Consider the following 19,868-nt stretch of genomic DNA (forward strand, 5'->3'; position numbering starts at 1 on the left):
AAGTTGCTAACCAAACTAACGTTCGTGTTGTGAGACCATTTTGCTAACAAAAATGTTTATAACGCAACTTTAAGTTCTACACCAGTGGTTGAAATAATGCTTTCTGAAGAATTGCAAACATAAAATAAGCAACTATTTTAGATTCAACTAATTCTCATATAAATTTTTATTTTCATGTATTAAATCAAATCGATATACTTATTAAGAGATCTCTTAGTAAAAATCTTCCTAATAGTAAAGACGAAATACAAATTCGAAATTGGTTCGTTCGAAATATTCGCCTCGTAATTACTCAATCGATACGTTAAAAAAATACTAAAATCTAATTTATGCTAAGCGAAGCGACATCATATATGTATAAGAGACATTTGATAAAGTTTTTTTTTTTATGTATTTTATGGATGTGTTATAAAAACTATTTGAATGTCAATTTTGAGATAAGGACTCGCTACATTTCCAAAAATGTTTCAATTTACAAATTGACTTTATCAGTTTAAATTTACATTTAAAAATGGCAGGTCGTTAAATAAGGTATTAAAATTTTTATTACATTAACATTAACGAAATTTGAAGTGTATATTTTGATACTGATATAATAAAAAAAGGTTATTTTGTCCGTTAGTTTATTTTATATATTTACGATTTTACAACGATTGACGGTTTGTACCGTTAAATTTTATAATTTTCGCGCAGGTAAAGCCGCATGTTCGGCTAGTAACTAAATAAATCACGTATCCTTTGACGTATTAACTACTAATTCATCTAGGAATTTGTATTTTTATAAATAAAATAAATAAAAAAAAACATGGTAATTAAATGATATCTGATCTCATGAACAGAACTGACATGGCCACGTTAGAACAAAGTAAACCTCCAAACAAAAAGACAACAGTTACATTTGCAGGTACACTTTTTAAGTTCGTATACTTTGTTCAGGAACAGAGGAACATTTAATTACTAGATGATTTAAATAATTACTCTAATTGAGACTCATCTAACAACGTATTTCTTAAAGCAGTATCGTCTAGTTATCCAAATAAAATATATATTATAATGAAACACATTGAGACTTTTTATATTTTTGCAATTCAGATTTTTATATATCAATGTAATGATATTCTAGATATTTTACCGCTAAACAGCTGTACCCAGTGTTGTTGTGTTAAGTGTGTGACTGAGCTAACAGGCACAAGGGACATAACATCTTATTTCCCAAGTTTGGTGGCGGATTGACAATGAAAGAAATAATATTAACCATATTGCGAACAGCGCCAATGCCTATAGAGAGGTGGTGACAACATACCATCAGGTGGCCCATTTGCACGTCCACCTAACTATATTATAAAAATAAAAATAACCCTTTTTTAAATGACAACCATCAGTTAAAAAACTTCTAAAATTGCATCCTCCATAATCGTAATAAACTGAGTATTCAAATAGGTTTGTATATGTCGCAGTCAACTAGTTAAATTAGACTTTTAATTAAAAGCCATTTTACTAAATTAAAAGGCTAATTAAACTAGTTGCCTGCGACGTATAAATAAGACCTCGAGTTACTGTAAATAGCTCGCTATGACCTTGAAATGCTTATTTTAAAAAACTATGGATGATGAGGCTTGTGACCAATTATTGGGAAGCGAGACTATTTGGGATGATACTCATTATATCGAAATATGTAATTGTTTACGTATAGCCATCTGGAAAAAAATAGTACGAATCCGTGCTAAGCTCATATATCTGTATATACAGCTCAGTTGTATATAAAATATAATATCTAATCAAAGGTGCACTAACTCCAAATAATTACAGTTTAATTATAATTTTATGTCGATAAATGCTATTTAGATTTAAATAATTACATAAACTGAGACAACAATTTATTTCCTGTTACAAAATAATCATAAATTCTTAAATTTCATCGTAGTTTCGCTATCCGGTCGTCCTTACCGCCAATGCGAGCAACATAACGACTCTTTCTATGCGTTACAAGGCATAAACGTAAGCGGATAAAATATTTCGTATATATCGTACTTTACTTGAATTATATGTACAGTAGGTACAACTTAAGATCATAGCATACCTTGAAGCTTAATATATATTTACAGGATATGTAATTTAAATTACTACACAATATAATTATTTCATATAGTACCCGGTTTTATGGCTAAGTGTAATAATACCAAAAATATATGTTCAAATTTTGACACTTCATTTATTCAGTGGTAGTTTGTAAAAGTCTGTGCTGAGGATAACGACCGTCTATGAGCGGTAGCCTCGTACTATAAGATGGTACATATTTTAATTTTAATTTAATTTATCATCAAACTAGCAATACAATTAACAGTATTTAATTATGTTTTTGGGGTAATGTGCGTCAGGGTTTATGTAGCGTCCGTATCTGGCGTGGACACTTATAATTAATGAACTTATTCTATAAACAACTTTACAATTACTAAACAGTAGGTAATTTATTTTTAATTATCACTTACTTTATTTCGGTTTAAAAATTCATATGAAAAATAAAAGTCGTATTTCGTTTTAAACTCGTACGCTTATGACTTGGACTGCATTTCTTAGAGAAGGCAGTCGGCCCACGCGTTCCATGAATGCCAACACCCGACTTACTGTACTTCGCCATACGCGAAAAAATATTTCCTTCCATAGCATAAATATCTTTTAACACTCAGCTCTTTATGGGTTCAATAAAAGTAAGGTTATGTTACTTTAATGCATCTTACATTCCAAACGAAGAAAGAGTTGAGATAAACAAACCTTAGATCTACGTATTTCATGCAGTTTGTTAATAGCTCTGCTATATATACACTGTTAACAGTTCTTGATTACTATAAATTTATTTATAATATGGCACTATTTCATTCAACTACTTATATCCATTTTAATTTTACTTCCAAAGTACCGATAACAACTTCCACCTTTACTTGGTGGTAGGGCTTTGTGCAAGCCCGTCTGGGTAGGTACCACCCACTCATCAGATATTCTACCGCCAAATAACAGTACTCTGTATTGTTGTGTTCCGGTTAGAAGGGTGAGTGAGCCAGTGTAACCACAGGCACAAGGGACATAATATCTTAGTTCCCAGGGTTGGTGGCGCATAGGTGATGTAAGGAATGGTTAACATTTCTTACGCCTTTGTCTATGGGCGGTGGTGACCACTTACCATCAGGTGGCCCATATGCTCGTCCACCAACCAATAACATAAAAAAAAAACCCCACGACCAATAACAACGCAATTCGATATCAAATGTCGTTTATTTGGATTTTTTCTCTCTTTTGTTTGTGCTATAGGTACATTAATAAGGATAATGTTAAAATTTAATAAATCTTAACCCAAACGATTTCACACAATATCGTTCAGTAACTTTGTAATAATTTTACAGGTACGAAATCGTGACGGGTACCTAGTTTATCATTTAACTTATGTAGCTAATTAAAACGCTTGCATCTTAACCGATGATTATGGGTACGAACCCAGGCAAACCCAACAGAATTTTCATGTATTTTCATTCTTGAAGGTGAAGGAAAACATCGTGATTAAACCTGCACAATGCACATGTCTAATTACAATAAAATTCTGCTACATGTTTATCCACCAACTTGGATCGGAGTACTGTAAAACCTCCTCAAAAGAAGAGGAGACTTTAGTCCAGCAGTTGGTCGTTTACAGGCAGTTACTCTACTATATATATAATATTGATTTGCATCGCTCAGACAGACAGATGTCTAAAACTTATCATAATATTAGTACGCTTACTCATAATCGTTTATACTGACTAATGTGACACAAGCCATATGATACCTAGAATGTTTGAAGTAAGCGTTCTGCTTAATAAGTCAATGTCAACTGTTAATTAATTTTTTCATAATATTATAACTTGGTATATCAATATTTAGGGTATGAAATAATACTGAAGTTAGTCGTTATGGCAGGGTAAATTATATGAAACAATATAAATTAATTTTCATGTTTCTAACTTTTTTCTACTTTGATGCCTCAATTTAAGGGATTACTAATATTCCTATTTACCCCTCTAATTAAACTTAATACTTGTGCCTGGGGGCGCTATTGATGCTAATTTATATATACATCCTATATATATATATACATACTATATATATATAGATAGAATTTCCAGCGACTCAAACAAATTAATTATTATATATTATGTAATCCAAGATTTAGAATAGATAAGATATATCCAACCAGTTAACTACTGTTATATAAAAATATAATAAGGTAAATGGCTTGGTATATAACTATGAGAACCGAATGCTTGCCTAACAAAAATTTAAATAATTTACGCAAGCGTAACTAACAGACAGATGTCGAGTCCATTTAGTTACTAAACACTATTACTAAACTCCAGTATCTCGATTATTTTATAATCAAAGTTTAAAGATAATATTGAGGATATTATTATAGGTATATGTTACTATATTATTAATTTTTTTTCCAGAACATTCTGTACTTTTCTATGTTAGGTACGACGGGTTTAGTGGTTACGTCGTTGTGACTATTTATTTATTTATTGAAGATAAGTTGCCGATGCCGGTCTCGCAACTTATCTTCTACGGCCATCTCATATAAAGTGATCTGTAACTATTTTTAATTTTTATTTGTGTAAAATTAAGGTCTTAATGTTTATAACTCTAATATATATATATATATATATATATATTTATATATATATATATATATATATATATATACATATTTTGTAAATTAAGTAATATATACTCAGTTTTTTTGTTAAGATATCTGTTTTACACTTTTATAATAAATATATTCAGAATATTGATCAACCCTCACACCGGCAATGTACTACGAACCTTTTGAACTGAGATGTTATGTATTTCGTGTTTGTTGTTACACTGGCTCACTTATCCTTCAAACAAAGATACTAAATATTGCTTTTTTGAGATAGAATATGTAAATAATGAATTGTTACCTATCATAAAGCTCTACTACCAAAATAGTTACTATCGTATGTATAAAATTAGGATGATTAATCACAAAATCGCGTCACCGACTAACTGTTAAATGATGACTGATATGCTTCGGGATGACTATGGTTCCATAGTTAAGACACCATATCAGTTAAGACCAAGTTGATAAGCTCGGTAGTAATCTTCAACGAAATATAAATTTTGTTATTGTATTTCATATTTTGCATGCGACACATTTCCTTGTCGTGGTTGAGTGTACCACCGTATACCTCGTGATAAAGGAGGCTTTGCTTTAGCTTTGAACCCAGTGATCGGAACACGAGAATCTTAAGAAGATTGCTAGTTCGTATACCAAGTGAACACCACTACCTAACTAATTTGTTTACTATTTAAATTAGTTAATTATAATACATGTATACATACAGACAAGTCAAAAACAATAGTATTTTAAAACCATTTAAAAACAAACATTTTGCGTGACGCGTTACCCATCAAGGTTGATAACACATTAATTAAAGACTATATAAAAACTCTGAGGAAATTAATCAACGCCTACACGTTTGGGTAACGTTGACTCAATGTCTACGTACTGAGGGGCTGGTGATTTTAATTTAAAATCTCTCTCTTAAAATCTCTTAGGAACTTCTGGTTAATTGTTAGCGAATTTAATTTTTGTTTTATCATTCAGATTTATTCCTACTGTTAATTAAGAAAATAAATTATTTAATTACAAGAATATAATTAATTCGAAAGTACCTGTGTTTGTCTATCTGTCTAATTACGATTTCAAGGTTAAACCTCTAAACCGCATGTAATCGAAATTTGGTATTAAATAAGTTTGATTCCCAAAGAAGAAAATAGTTTTCATACTTAAAACCTACTCAAATCAATCGTATAACAACCCACATCAATAAGTAGAATCGGCACTCAGTTACGATTTTGTTCAGGTTAACGTACATAACGTAACGTAACGTAACGTGAACGTACTATAAGCGTTATATGTTAGTAGAATTGCCCCTTGTATGGAGGACCAGCACATGATAAGTTGTGACGCAAATATAAATAGCTAGTTGTCGCTTGGTATAGCTTGCGTTTTAGGGGGTCGGTATTCAGGTATTAGGCATAAAACTCCTTACTTGAAATTTAAGATTTCTTCATACCAAATTTCATCAAATTCGGTTGAGTGGTTTGATCGCGAAAGATCGAAAGATAGACAGAGTTACTTTCGCATTTATAATAGTATAGCAAATGTCGTGCCTAGCCTGCCACCCTTAAGGCCCCAACGAATGAGACGACGTCTAGTCCGATTCGCCTTTGACACTTTCCCCCCGCGTTAGTTCCTTCTAAATTTAAAAGTACAAATTAGTGCGTCGCGGTAATTTAAAGGGAAAGGTCAACGTTGTTTTGTTCCCTCCACTCTTGCGCTCGTGGAGTGAAACGTTTTGTTTACTAACATTTCCCTTTGTTGTTCAATTCCGTGTTTATTATTATTTGTACGGAATAAATGTATATTTAAGTAATTAAAGTATTTAATTGTTATAATAGATTAGTATAAATACAAAAACTTCACCGTTGTTAAGACATGTATCAAGTATGAAATACGTTATTTACCCATGGTTCCAATACCACGAAAACCTTGACATTATTACACCAACGCCAGACCCTAAACATAGTAATACCTTAGATAACGAAGTGATATAAAAGTGTTACAAGCACCATGTATCCTATATATTCAATTATGCGTTTATACTTGGTAGAACTTTGTTTGCACAAGCCCGTCATCAGGATAGGTACCAGCCACTCATGAGTTATTTTACCCACAAACAGCAATACTTAGTAATACTGTGTTCCAGTTTGAAGGTTAAACGAGCCAGTGTAACTACAGGCACAAGGAACTAAATAGATATAAAATGTTGTCGAACAAAATCAAATGAATACGGTCAAGGGGAAGGCCGCAGATGCTTTAAATCGGAACTAGCCCCAGATGTCTAGTTATCTTTCTAAAGGTTTCCTCTACTTGTAAAAAGTGGCAAATGCAACAGACTACGCTAACATTGTAGCTTTGATACTCGCTTTTCATTTTTAGGCATTACATCTTTCTATAATTTAAAAGTCTACAGTATAAAATATTCGTTTATTTCGTACAATTAATGCGTATACCACCTCTACGGAGTTACGTTCTTAGGTCTTATTTATCATGTATGTTCGTGTATAGAATATTATGATCTATGGACTATTGCCTCAATTAATTTCATATTATTCAATTTGTTCCACCGAAGCTTCGTATGTTTTTACACACAACAAAAAACATATTACGTGTCAAGCGTTAATAAAAATATTTTATTGATACAAAGTTTTATTTTTTAAAGGTAAAGTCGTTACGGCGCATTGGATATTGTCGGTACTTATTTGTATTTATTCACACCGTTTTCGAGGAAGACGGACAACATTATGAGTAAATCTGCGTAATACGTCCTGTACGCCTTGCAGAGAGGAACCTTTTCCTAAACACTCTTTGCGCTGGAAAGTAATACCTTGTATCGCTGTATTTCGGTATGTATGACTTGTAAATATATGGACTGTGTAAGAAGTGGTCTATCAAGCTATATAACTATATATAAAGATTTTTTTCTTTGTTCGTTAATCACCAGAAAACTCCTGAACGTATCGGTTAGACTATGACCTATGCAAGCAGATCGGATATTAATTTTATCTTATATAATAATACTTTGCTCATTTTTGCAGGCTTATTTAATGCCCCACGAAACGGGGGTATCAGCTACTACCTATCACTTACAACGCGATTAGTATGTACCTAATGTCTAAAGTGGCTACTTACCAGGTGGTCCATTTACACATTTGCTTCTTATTTAATAATATAGAATAAATTCAATCACCATTAAGCGTATCTTGTTACATTAACGTTTTCGATAATATATTTAAAAAAAAATCTTCTAAAACGTCCGTTACAGGACATAAAGTATAAATTAATTGATTTTGAATAATCTTCTCGTTGAAATCTCAGATCCGATGCCTTATAAGGCGATGTTATAACAATTAAACTGACTCATGTAATAGCGTTTCGTATTCATGCTCGTGAACACTTGATATCTACACCTGACCAGGAGACGTTCATAAATATTCATTTTAATTCTATAAGTTCATTAGTAAACGTCTAATATACGCATTTACTGAGATTTCTTATTATTTCGACTACGGTGTGGAATTGTAAGCACTTAATTAATATATATAGTAGACATTATTATTATTTGTAAAGTTAATTACAAAGTTTCTTCTTAAGACTTTTTACGTTACGCTGGGAAACGCAAACAAAGCAACAACTCTCTACCTCATATCTTTTGTCTCATTCCCGCACGTGAAATGGAGGGTGGTGCTCGCCGGTGCCCAGGACGGCTAATGCGCTCTAGTACACCGGAATACTCACTAAAAAACAAGCAGTACCCTCTCCGTCTTTCCGGCGGGCGCCACAGGATCGCTTTCGCATGCTACCGCGACTTCTACCTCATACTTAGCTAAAGTCGTTGCCAAAATCAAGTAGTTGTAGTACTTTTTGCTGGCTTTGTACAAGTCCATATGGAAACTATTTTATTCTACCGACAAACAGCGATACTGAGTATTGTTGTTTTGCGATTTGAACGATATAGCATCTTGGGTCCCGAGATTGGTGGCACATTGGCGATGTAAGGAATGTCTAATGTATCTTACAGCCCTTATGTCTACGGGCGACTACTTATCATCAGGTTCGTCAAGCCAATTTGCTTACCCGCCTACCTACTAAAAAAAACACAAGTACCATTTTCTGCCCACGTAAATGATTATAAAAAAAAACACAATTATAGATCACTACAATAAAATCAACGTACATTTATTCAATAATTATGATTATCTAAGATTAGTACTTTAATATAAAAAAAAAAATAGAGAAGGACATACAAAAAAGTCTGCATTACTACAGTCAATACAATTCGTAATTTTTATGGAATTTCCGGCGCATATTCCTGCTGTTAACAGTACTTTAATCGACTGCTACCGTGGCGCCAGTTTCGTATAATTATACCATAGCTACGATCGATAGTCAAGTCTATCAAGGTCGCCATGTGTGGTCGCTCCTAATACCAGTTTACTAAGAATTATTGAATGAATGCGTTTTATTTACGTTTTTACTCACATATATATTACATAAGAGCAGCGCATTTCTATAAAAACATTTCATTTATTAGCAAATCACATGAAATACATTAATCGAACGTTTGTTTATCTTTTTTCCTAATTTCATCGGAATAGGCTATAGATTAGATACCTAACCTAGGTTTTATTTATTATTATATAAAAAAAAACAATCGCAAATATAGCATAATTTTTTTTGCTGGCATTTGTCCGTATGGACCACAATTTGTTAGTAGAATTGGCGTACAAGTTCACGTACAAATTGTAAAATTACGATTATTAGTATAGCATTATTCTCCACGAAGGCGCGCCCCTCCACATTAAATCATCATACTAATCTTAATTATAAAATCGTTTTTTTTTTGTTGTTTACTTTTACTTGGTGGTAGGGCTTTGTGCAAACCCGTCTGGTTAGGTACCACCCACTCATCAGATATTCTACCGCCAAATAACAGTACTCTGTATTGTTGTGTTCCGGTTAGAAGGGTAAGTGAGCCAGTGTAATCACAGGCACAAGGGACATAACATCTTAGTTCCCAAGGTTGGTGGCGCATAGGTGATGTAAGGAATGGTTAATATTTCTTACAGCGCCTTTGTCTATGAGCGGTGGTGTCCACTTACCATCAGCTGGCCCATATGCTCGTCCGCCAACCGATGCCATAAAAAAAAACTTTATTTTAATCGTCTCACACACACTAAGACATATCGTAAACACAAGCATCACTCGACTACTGCATACCGATAATCTTACGAGGAGGGGCGCGCCTTTCTGTGTGAGTAGAATTATATTTGTAAGACGACATTTGAATCAAGGAAATACACAATATATTTTATTCTATTTAAAATTAGAGTGCTATTTAAAACTAGAATATATTTAAAAGTAGAATGATTAATATTCGTTTAAATTTAACAAAGCCAGTGTTAGTCAGTGATACACGGCCCTATACCCCTATTTATATTTCGTGGCCTTTATACAAGGTCCCCCAAATTTGGTGGGGTCGACAGGTCCACTTACATGCCCTTATTGGTCACACGACACTACTATACTTCCTCCATATTTGTGATTAGCGTATTAAGAAGGACTGGAAATTGTATTTTGTTATTTTAATAAATGAATATTATTAAAAGTGAAATTAAATTGACTGTTTATGAGAATTACTCGTGTTCAAATATGATTATTAACTGAACTGTATCACATATATTTATTTTTATTAGTATTGAAAATAGGTTATCAGTGCTGATGTGAGTGATCATCATCTACCATAGACATTAATGTTGTTTGAAATATTTTATATTGATTATTGGTTACATCGCCAATGCGCCATTAACATTGGGTCGTTACAATGACACTCTCCCGTCAAACCGGACCACCATAGTTCAAAGTATTGTTGTTTGGTGTTAGGATATAGATTATACTAGCTGTGCCCGCGACTTCGTGCGCGTTTGAATTTAATAAAAAAGGCGTGCCTTTATTATTATTTTACATATAATTCTAAAATAAAAGTAGCCTAAGTTACTCCATATTACATCAGCTATCTGCCAGTGAAAGTCCCGTCAAAATCGGTCCAGCCGTTCCAGAGATTAGCCGGAACAGACAGACAAAAAATTGTAAAAAATGTTATTTAGGTATATGTACCGTGTATACATACATACGCATTTAGTAAAACGCGGTTATTTTCATATTACAAACAGACACTTCAATTTTATTATATGTATAGAGTACCCTCATATACCTACCCAAACGTGCTTCTTTTCGTGCTTTGCGTCCTGGTTGCCTTAACGATAATGTGTTTATATTAAATACGTCTCTTTCCAATTTTTTATATCGAATTGAAATTTAATTTTTGTCTAAGCTAGGATTTATTACAATGCATAATATGAAACATCCATCACAATGATATTAACGTTGAAAATAACTATCGTTATCTGTAATCGTTTTATCGTTATTTTTGATAGAAAAAATATAACGTTATTTTTTATGATAATTTTAAATTCAATTATGTTGATTGACACTGTATCCATCATTTTCAAAGTTATGTAATGCTTTGCTTCCGCATGACTAAATACAATTTTATCGTAATTAATCACCCCAAGGTAATCCGAATTTATATATATAATTGCTTATTCAATTGTAATAATAATTTAATTGTATTTAATTACATGTAAATTGGTGGAAATGAGTTATGAGTTGTGTCCGGTTCTTCTGAACAGAATCGATATTCCGAAACGGTGATCGTTTAACTTTAGTGAGTCTTAAATAAACAATATTTAGATTTTAGAAAAATTACATTAGTTATTATGGTGATCGTTTTAATTTTTTTGTTATTCTTTATCCTTATATTATCCTATATCATTATATTATTTGTTAAATAAGGTTATCCTTAAAATTTAAAATATCTATAACTTATAGTTTAATCTTTGCATTCATCAGTCAGTCAGTCAGCTTTAAAAATAGTTTTTAATATAATAATTACATATATTTAATAACACAAATGAAATAGCTTTAACATGTGTTTTATTCGGATCATTGAACTTATATGATATCAGTTTCATCTGCCCACAGTGCTCATTACGTACAGACAGACTATCTTGTAACTAATACATTGACTGTAGCGAGGAAATAGCTCGTTGACGCAAATACAGAGGATTGCAACGATACATCGAGGAAGACAGATCAGATTCACCTCTTATGTTTCCAGGGACGTTATAACGTTTAACGTTATTACGTGATAATCATTTAACGCTAGTTAGTACGTAGAACGTTAATTTAAAAAAGAAACATTAATCCAATAAAAATATAATTATATTTAGTTTTTTGGAACCTTCGAGGGCGTAGAAAACTCCCAAAAGTTTCATCACAATCGGATGAATGGTTCAGCGTAAACAAACATAAAAACATTTTTTTTTAATTATTAATATTATATAATTTAATATGGTATTATAATTTAAAAATGACCTTTACAGGACGCTCGGCAGGACGAATACGAAGAGTTTCGTTAGTATAAGAAATGTATTTTAAAATAGTATGCGTGCCAAGCACACAGGTAGGGAGTTGAACGCGCTGCTGGATAGGGAGTATGAAGGCATACGCGTACCCCCAAGGCACGCCATTAGATTACACATTCAAATAATTACTGTACAAATCATGGTCACCTGGTATTTCAGATAGTGATCGCAACCAATAGACACCTTAGGTTTAGTTTAATGTCATATTGGGAGTATACAGTTGTATTATGCAAGTTACATATGAAACATTATAAATACTGTAAAATATTATCTTTATGGATTGCTAGAATTGGATATCGATATAGGTTTCCGAATTTATTTATTTATTAGTCATCACATTACGTATGTGAGACTCAATTTTACATGTAAACATGGCTAGCGAGAGACATTGATCTAAAATTTTTGGTATGAGGAGTCAGCCCTATATTAAGAAGTTATAGGATTTCCATTTCGTTTGACAATTTGGATAATGGTTTCAGAGGATTTCTTGACAGGCAAATGGGCCACCAGATGGTAAATCACCGTTACTCATACGTTGCCGATAGACATTGGTGCATTAAGAAATATTAACCATTCCTAACATCGCCAATACGCCACCAACCTTGGGAACTAAGATGGCATGTTACACTGGCTAACTTACTCTCCATACCCGTACGCAGCAATACTAAGTATTTCTGTTTGTCGGTGGACTATGTGACGAGTAAGTGGTAGACTTACCACCAAATAAATCATTGGGATAGACTGCCATGCTCAATATTTTGTCTATCTTTTATTAGCATTACATTAAAAGTGCAGCTTAAATGCGACGAAATCTGAAGCGCATTCCTTAGTCTGAACTAAGTGAAAACAATGACGCATAGTAGAACGATGTTAATGACGCTATTTCTGGTGTAAAATTATTCTAAGTATTCTTATCGAAGGGATTTTCCGACTGAACATACGCTAATGTTAGTTCGTATGAAATGCAAGTTTATTCATAGTATTTTCTAATGTTACTCATTTACCTAAAATACCAGGGAATTGATAAGTCATTGCGTAGTTTAAAATATCTGAGCATACAGACGGAGGGAAGCGACTTTGTTTTATACGATGTATCAAATTTATGTATATATCATATTGATAATTTGTTGAGTTTGCAGAGTTGAAACGAAAATACCCTGACCTAATAAGAACTGGTTGTTTTCTTAGATCGGCGTATTTCTTTAGTATTTCTTTTACAAACTGGTAGAAATGTTTACTTTGACTATTACAAAGTAAGTGTACTCCTTTTGTTAATTAGGTATACAAATACTTTTATTGTTCACAATGTTAATACTCAATATAAATCAACAATTGATTAATTTTAATTATATTCAATTGTTGTTACATATTGCACATCTTAATTATAACGAGCAACTTTATCAAAATCAGCTTAGTATACGCAAATATAAAATCAACTTTAGCACAGTACATCTAGTTTTGTCAGTCTTAAAATAAACCAACGTCTAAACAAACAACGTCGATAAGCCAACATTTTTCATATGGACCCCTAAACTGGTTCCATCAAAGGCCATCGGTAAGTGGGTTACTTGCATAACGAACCGGTAGCCAAGGTCTTTGCCAGATGAATTGAACTGCTGATCGAGACGCCAGATGATAGACGATCTACAAATTGTTATTCTTTCTCTCAATAAATTAGACGAGTAAATTATCCACATGTTATTGGAACGGTTTTAAATATAAGCTACAGCTTTCCTTGTCAATTTGCGCTAGTAATGATATATCTAAAATGTTAGTCTGAGCCTGTTACACATACTCATTCAACCCTTAAACGGTTAACAGCAATAAAATATTTAACTGAAGAATAATTGTCATACAGGTGTTACTTAAAAAAAAAGCAAGAACGAATGTTTTTGAAGCTAATAAAAAAAAACTAAGTTATAACTCCTGTAGAGATAATAAATCAACAATTAATAGAAAAAAAACTTGTACAGATACGACTATAAGTGTATAAATTATATGTTTATGTTGTACATAAATTAGGTCTTTATCAATGGCGCCGATATCTCTTATCATAAAATCGAAACCTCAGCCAGAGGTCGTTTGGCTTGACCATAATCAGCGAAGTGACGCATCGCGGTCAATGAGCACTCCGAGTTTAACGGTTCTTGGATGGACAAGAGCCCATTGTTTTGCTGCTAGGGAGGGAATAGGGCTGCTATTGAATGTATTTTATTAATTATTAAACTTTATTTTTTGGATGCCATATTTATTTATACAATGCGAGGTAAAAATTATAATAAGTTTTTTATGATATAGGTAGGCAGACAAGCAAATGGGCCACCTGATGTTTAGTGGTCGCCATTGACAATGGCGCTCTAAGAAATATTAACCATTCCTTAGATCACCAATGTACTACCAACCTTGGGAATTTAGATATTAAGCCCCTTGTGCCTGTAGTTACTGGCTCACTCACCATACAAACCGGAACACAACAATATTGAGTACTGCTGTTTGGCGGTAGAATGTGGATAGGGCGAGAAAATCTGATGAGTGGGTGGTACCTACCCGGACGGGCTTGCACAAAGACCTACCACCAAGTAACAAAGCCCTGCCACCAAATAAAGTGCTTAAGTTTTTATAAAAAATACCTTTTACATATTTAGAGCATAGATTTTTTTCCCTTATCGAATTATAATGGCTGACGCGGTTTGTTAAGACTCTGCGATAGAAAGGATTTCAAACTTATTCCAGTAGTTAGCAAATTTTCATTGGCCATATTATCGTTGATGGGTTAGTTTCACGACAACGAGACCGTAATATACCATAAACGTATAATTTGTTAAATAACATGTATTGTTCACAACCGGTTACGGAGTTTAAACATATAAATCTGTGTTTCAATAAAAATTATTGCATTTTATTCAATTAACCTAATTTACAATAGAAAAGTAACGGCATTTAAATATAGTTCTGTGAGTTGGGGTTTCCTCTTTTCGAGTTTCCACCACATATATTCATCCGACATATGACGTATGTTTCATCCGACATATAGGTTTTACCTGTGACGATTCCATCCGCGCTGACCACGAGTTTAATCAAACACATAAAAGTTTGAGTTTGCTCGCGATTGAGTCTTCAATCTTAGGAATATTAGTCAGGAATATATTAACTGTGAGTTCCGCTTAAGTAAGTCAGTCAAACTAAATGTTTATCTTAACTATCGTACACGTTTTAATCCTTTGTTAAGTGATATCATTAATAGTCATTTAACGCCACATTACAAGCCAAACGGGTATGCAAATAGACTAATTGCCTTGCAAAAATACTTGTTAATCGATCAACGAGTTTTAATATGTATCAGTATGATGCTGTATATCAAATGTTTTATGAAACGGAACGTGCTCATAGGGTCGCTGATTCATTCCTATTTTTTGTTTTAATTTATATTTTTATACGAATATAATTATTTTTAAGTAATTTTAGTTTATTTTTAAAATGTTAAGCAATCAAGTTACGTCTGTATTTAATCATTTTAAGCTTGGCATTTTTGCTAATAAATTTAAATATCACGTAAAAAAACATTGATAAATATAAGGCATATTACTCAATACAGCAGTATTAGATACTGATAAGATTACATTTATAACGATAAATTTAATTGTACTTTTTTGTCATTTTTTTTTTCTACTGGGTTTCTTGCTGGCTCATCTATGTAGAAACTACTTTCGGAACCGGTGGTAGCTTTACATTAAATCCAATACACATGTGTGTATCGTGACGATTCAAAAGTGCTTTTATGAGCCTTGAATAAAGAACGTTTAGATTGGATTTGATTCGGCTATTACTTTTATTGGTGTCTAGTTCCGTTCTTCTCAAAGAGACCTTTTCTTCTCTAAAATTAACGACTTGAATCGTCTATAATACGTAAAATAAGAAGTATGTAACACACGTCCGCTTGCACTGATCTAGCTGTTCCTCTACGTTTCTGCTTAGCCCAAGTCGTAGCGTGATGTTATAATATATTCTATTTTCAACCTTTCTCAATAAATGGGCTATAAGACGCCTTTTTTTTATTTTCCTTTTAATCATTTTTGACTGGTAGACTCTGTTATTACAATTCACATTGATACTTCACTTAAATTTTTTATGTATATATTGATACAAGGACAGATGACCAAAATACAAATCCTATAGTCTCATGTCTGATTTATGTTTTTTACATATTTGTTTAGATGTCTTGTGGATGATCCTTTAACAGCCGAAAGAAAATATTACGATAATTATTAACCAAGCTCCAATGGACTCATGGCATAGAAGTCGATTATATCATTTGAACATTCAAAATATATATATAGGTAGGTAGAAAACAGTTAGTACTAGATATTTATATAATGCTTAAGATGTCTACAGGAGACTTTCTTAATATTTATATAAGAATAAACTTTAATAATGAGGTTTTTCAATGTCCATCAAATATAATTCGCATGATACATAGTTAGATAATATTTGTATACATATCGTCAGTAGAAAAAAAAAGCTATAACGACGTACCGGTACTTTTGAAAAATGAGATTTAAAATAAAAACTCTAAACCTCATTTCCAAATTGTAACATTTCGTTTGAACTTTTCCCCCATTGACAATATGAAAATATTTACCTGAGTTAAAGTTTAAGTAAGTGTCCCATTGCTAATATATGTAATTCGTCCTTTATGTTAAGGAGAAGTTTTGGAGCTTTTGAATACTGCTGCAGTACAATTTTAGCGAATATTCAATAATTTCATTAACATACAAAGGTTTTTCCTCTCGATGTTTTATAGAATGTAATTGAAAATCGTGGCTGTTTCTCTGGAAAACCGCGACCTTCGTTAAGGATCAAAATTTTTAATTAACTAATCATATTTGCTCGTTTAAAGAGTAATTGCGAAATACAAACTTATAATAAATTATGTTTGAACTGGTACAATAAATTTTCAAGATCACAGCTAACCCTAAACATGACCGGAAACGTACACTTGAATCGAACGCGCGTTGCATTCGCATGTACCGGATGTGGACGACCTACACTATCGTTCCTAATCCGCCATTACACTTACAATTGATTTAGTGTTCCTATTTTAATTTGAAACAAAGCCGCTATAATTTGTGGAACTATACTAATATCATAAACGAGGGTAACTCTTTCCGTTATGCTTTCATAACTAAAACACTAAACCAAAGAATAAATTGGGTATGAAGCAAGCTTGAACCCCAAGAAAAGATATAGGCTACTTTTTATATCTAAACCTTTATAGGCAGATGAAACCTAGTATTGTTATATTTTAACTAAAGGGCTTGCTTATAAATTTTTTTTCTTTCGACATTCAGAAGTAAACAAGACATTGAAGCCGTATACTGTTAATTATTTTTTATTTCTACAAAGTAAGTTAAATGGCAACTTGATACAATTTGGTACGTACAACAAAATACATATGATGCATTTTGATAATTTAATTCAAGGGACGCTTTTTTACTGGTAATATCGTGTTTGACATAAAATAAAATTTTGATTAATATTATTATTAATATATTTAATCATAGGTATTGAATTAATTTTATTTGAAATAAATATCTAATGTGTTCTTTAACTTAGATCAAGTTTTGCCTTGTACGTTTTAGCACATTATTATAGGCCTGAAGTTAGGTTAGAACATGCCCAGACATTTACTTAAAGTATGGTGACCCTTTAGGGGTTGAAACATGTAATCTATGAAATTTAATAGTCGCAGCAATTGTGTCTCAATCTTATGGGGTTTAATCTAACTCGTCGGATAAATAACAGCTTTCAAACGATAACATACTTACGGTCGCTTACTTGTAACAAATAACTTAAAATATTCTGTCACAGCTGTTCTTCAATGCCTTCAGTTGCCAAAAATTAAATTTGTCATAATCCAACCAGATGGCGTTGCAAAAATTAAAAGGATACCCGGAGCCTTTGTCTCGACCAACAATCTTCAATGTAGGAAGCATGGTATGACCAATTACGGAGTGAACACCATTTGAGGTATGGCGGAGGGGGCCTTGTGTGTAATTATGGCGAGAAATGCGTAGATTTACCATTTAAGTAGTTAAACATTGATGTTAGATATCAATCACGCTTGAGTAACGTGTCACATATAACAAAAGAAGGATATCATATTAGTTGATGTTTGTTTTATTAAGCGTTGCAAGTTGGAATGAAATGGAATTCCTGTCAAGTTGTATAAATTGTAACGAGCTATTTTAAATATTTGGATCAATCCAGTTAGCTTTGTTCGATTGAACTCAGAAACAGTTTGATACTTATCTTTTGGTTTGAATTAAGGATTAATTTTAAATTTGTTTTGTTTCTTAGCACCTTTCAGTTTTGTTAAATTGTGTGTTGAAAAAATATCTAGAGAGAATATCATGTTTGAAGAAAGATTGTATCAAATCAAATTCTCTTATTCAATATAGATGTATTACACGTACTTATTAATTGTCAAATTGAACACTACCACTTCTTTATAGAAGTTATATTGTATTGACATATAATCGACCGTTTTTATAGCTTTCTTCTCAGGGTTACAGCATCCAAAATACTTCGCAAATAGCTGGTATCAGTCGCTCATTCGTTTCTATCAGTAATATATGTTATTTAAATTAAAAATACCTAGATTTTAGAGTACGTATAATCCCCATATTTTAGTGGTTTAAAAATAATTATATAATCAAAAATCAAGTAGGTTTAAAATAGTTTATGAAATAGTAGTAGAATTTAGTCTATTGTGTCAATTAAATCTATATCATCGAATATTGATTTAATTGTGACCAGCAAACTTTGTAGTAATTTATTTTGCTGTTGAAAGTATGCTGATATTAAAATTGGGTACTTATACATTTTGCATGAAAAAAACTGTTAGCTTACTAGCTGTGTTTATCGTGTATGAAGTCTTATATCTATATATATAAATTCTATAGTCTATAGATTTATTCATTATTTTTCTATCACAAACTTAAATATATCTGTGGAATTTGATTATATTATAAATGAATGAATACTTTGCTCAGAAACTTTGTCTTCTAAACTATTTTTTGTACTCACCTATATTATATCATGTCCCAGAGATATCTGTAACAAAAAAAAATACACATTAAACATGAATCAGTAATTTATTGCTTAATTTGGCTGCCCAAGTCTGCTGTATATTTTGTCTAAGAGTATTTTAGAATATACTGCTCAAATTCTCTGTAACTAAGTGACTTTGTACAAGCCCGTCTGACCACCCCCTCATAATTCTAGCGACAAACTACAATACTAAGTATTGTTGTGTCTCGGTTCGAAGTTCACTCCAGTCAGAAGTCAGTCCAAAGTTGATGGTGCATTTTTTGGTGCAAGGAGTTTAATATTTCTTTTGATGCCAGTAAGAAGATGCCAAACAGCAGTAGTTAGAAGATCTGAATCCCATCCCCAAATTGTGGGTTTGAACCTGTGCAAGTACCACTGAATTTTAATGTGCTCAATATATATTTATCTTTCGGTTTTGGTAGTGAAGGATAAACTCGTAAGAGAATATGTCTTGCAAACCTGCCACATCCATCAATCCACATTGGGACAGCATTGTGGGAAATGCTTCAATCTTACTCCTCAAACGGTCCTCAACTCACAATTAAAGCTTTATAGTTTCCTACTTTAATTTACAAACATGTTTTCATTACATTTTGTTG

General features: G+C 32.3%; 2 protein-coding genes across 2 annotated transcripts in view; both read right to left on the reverse strand.

Annotated features, from left to right (window-relative positions):
- Positions 1-19,271, reverse strand: part of Form3 (formin 3) — a 34,462-nt gene extending 15,191 nt beyond the window's left edge. The window contains exon 1 of the mRNA XM_026644332.2: positions 19,246-19,271. The gene's annotated coding sequence lies outside the window, so the exon portion shown is untranslated. The remainder of the gene's footprint in view (positions 1-19,245) is intronic.
- LOC113403742 (synapse-associated protein of 47 kDa) overlaps positions 1-19,868 on the reverse strand; it is a 241,398-nt gene that overhangs the window by 60,887 nt on the left and 160,643 nt on the right. The window lies entirely within an intron of this gene.

Source organism: Vanessa tameamea, chromosome 20 (assembly GCF_037043105.1).
Source record: "Vanessa tameamea isolate UH-Manoa-2023 chromosome 20, ilVanTame1 primary haplotype, whole genome shotgun sequence".
Lineage (NCBI taxonomy): Eukaryota > Metazoa > Arthropoda > Insecta > Lepidoptera > Nymphalidae > Vanessa > Vanessa tameamea.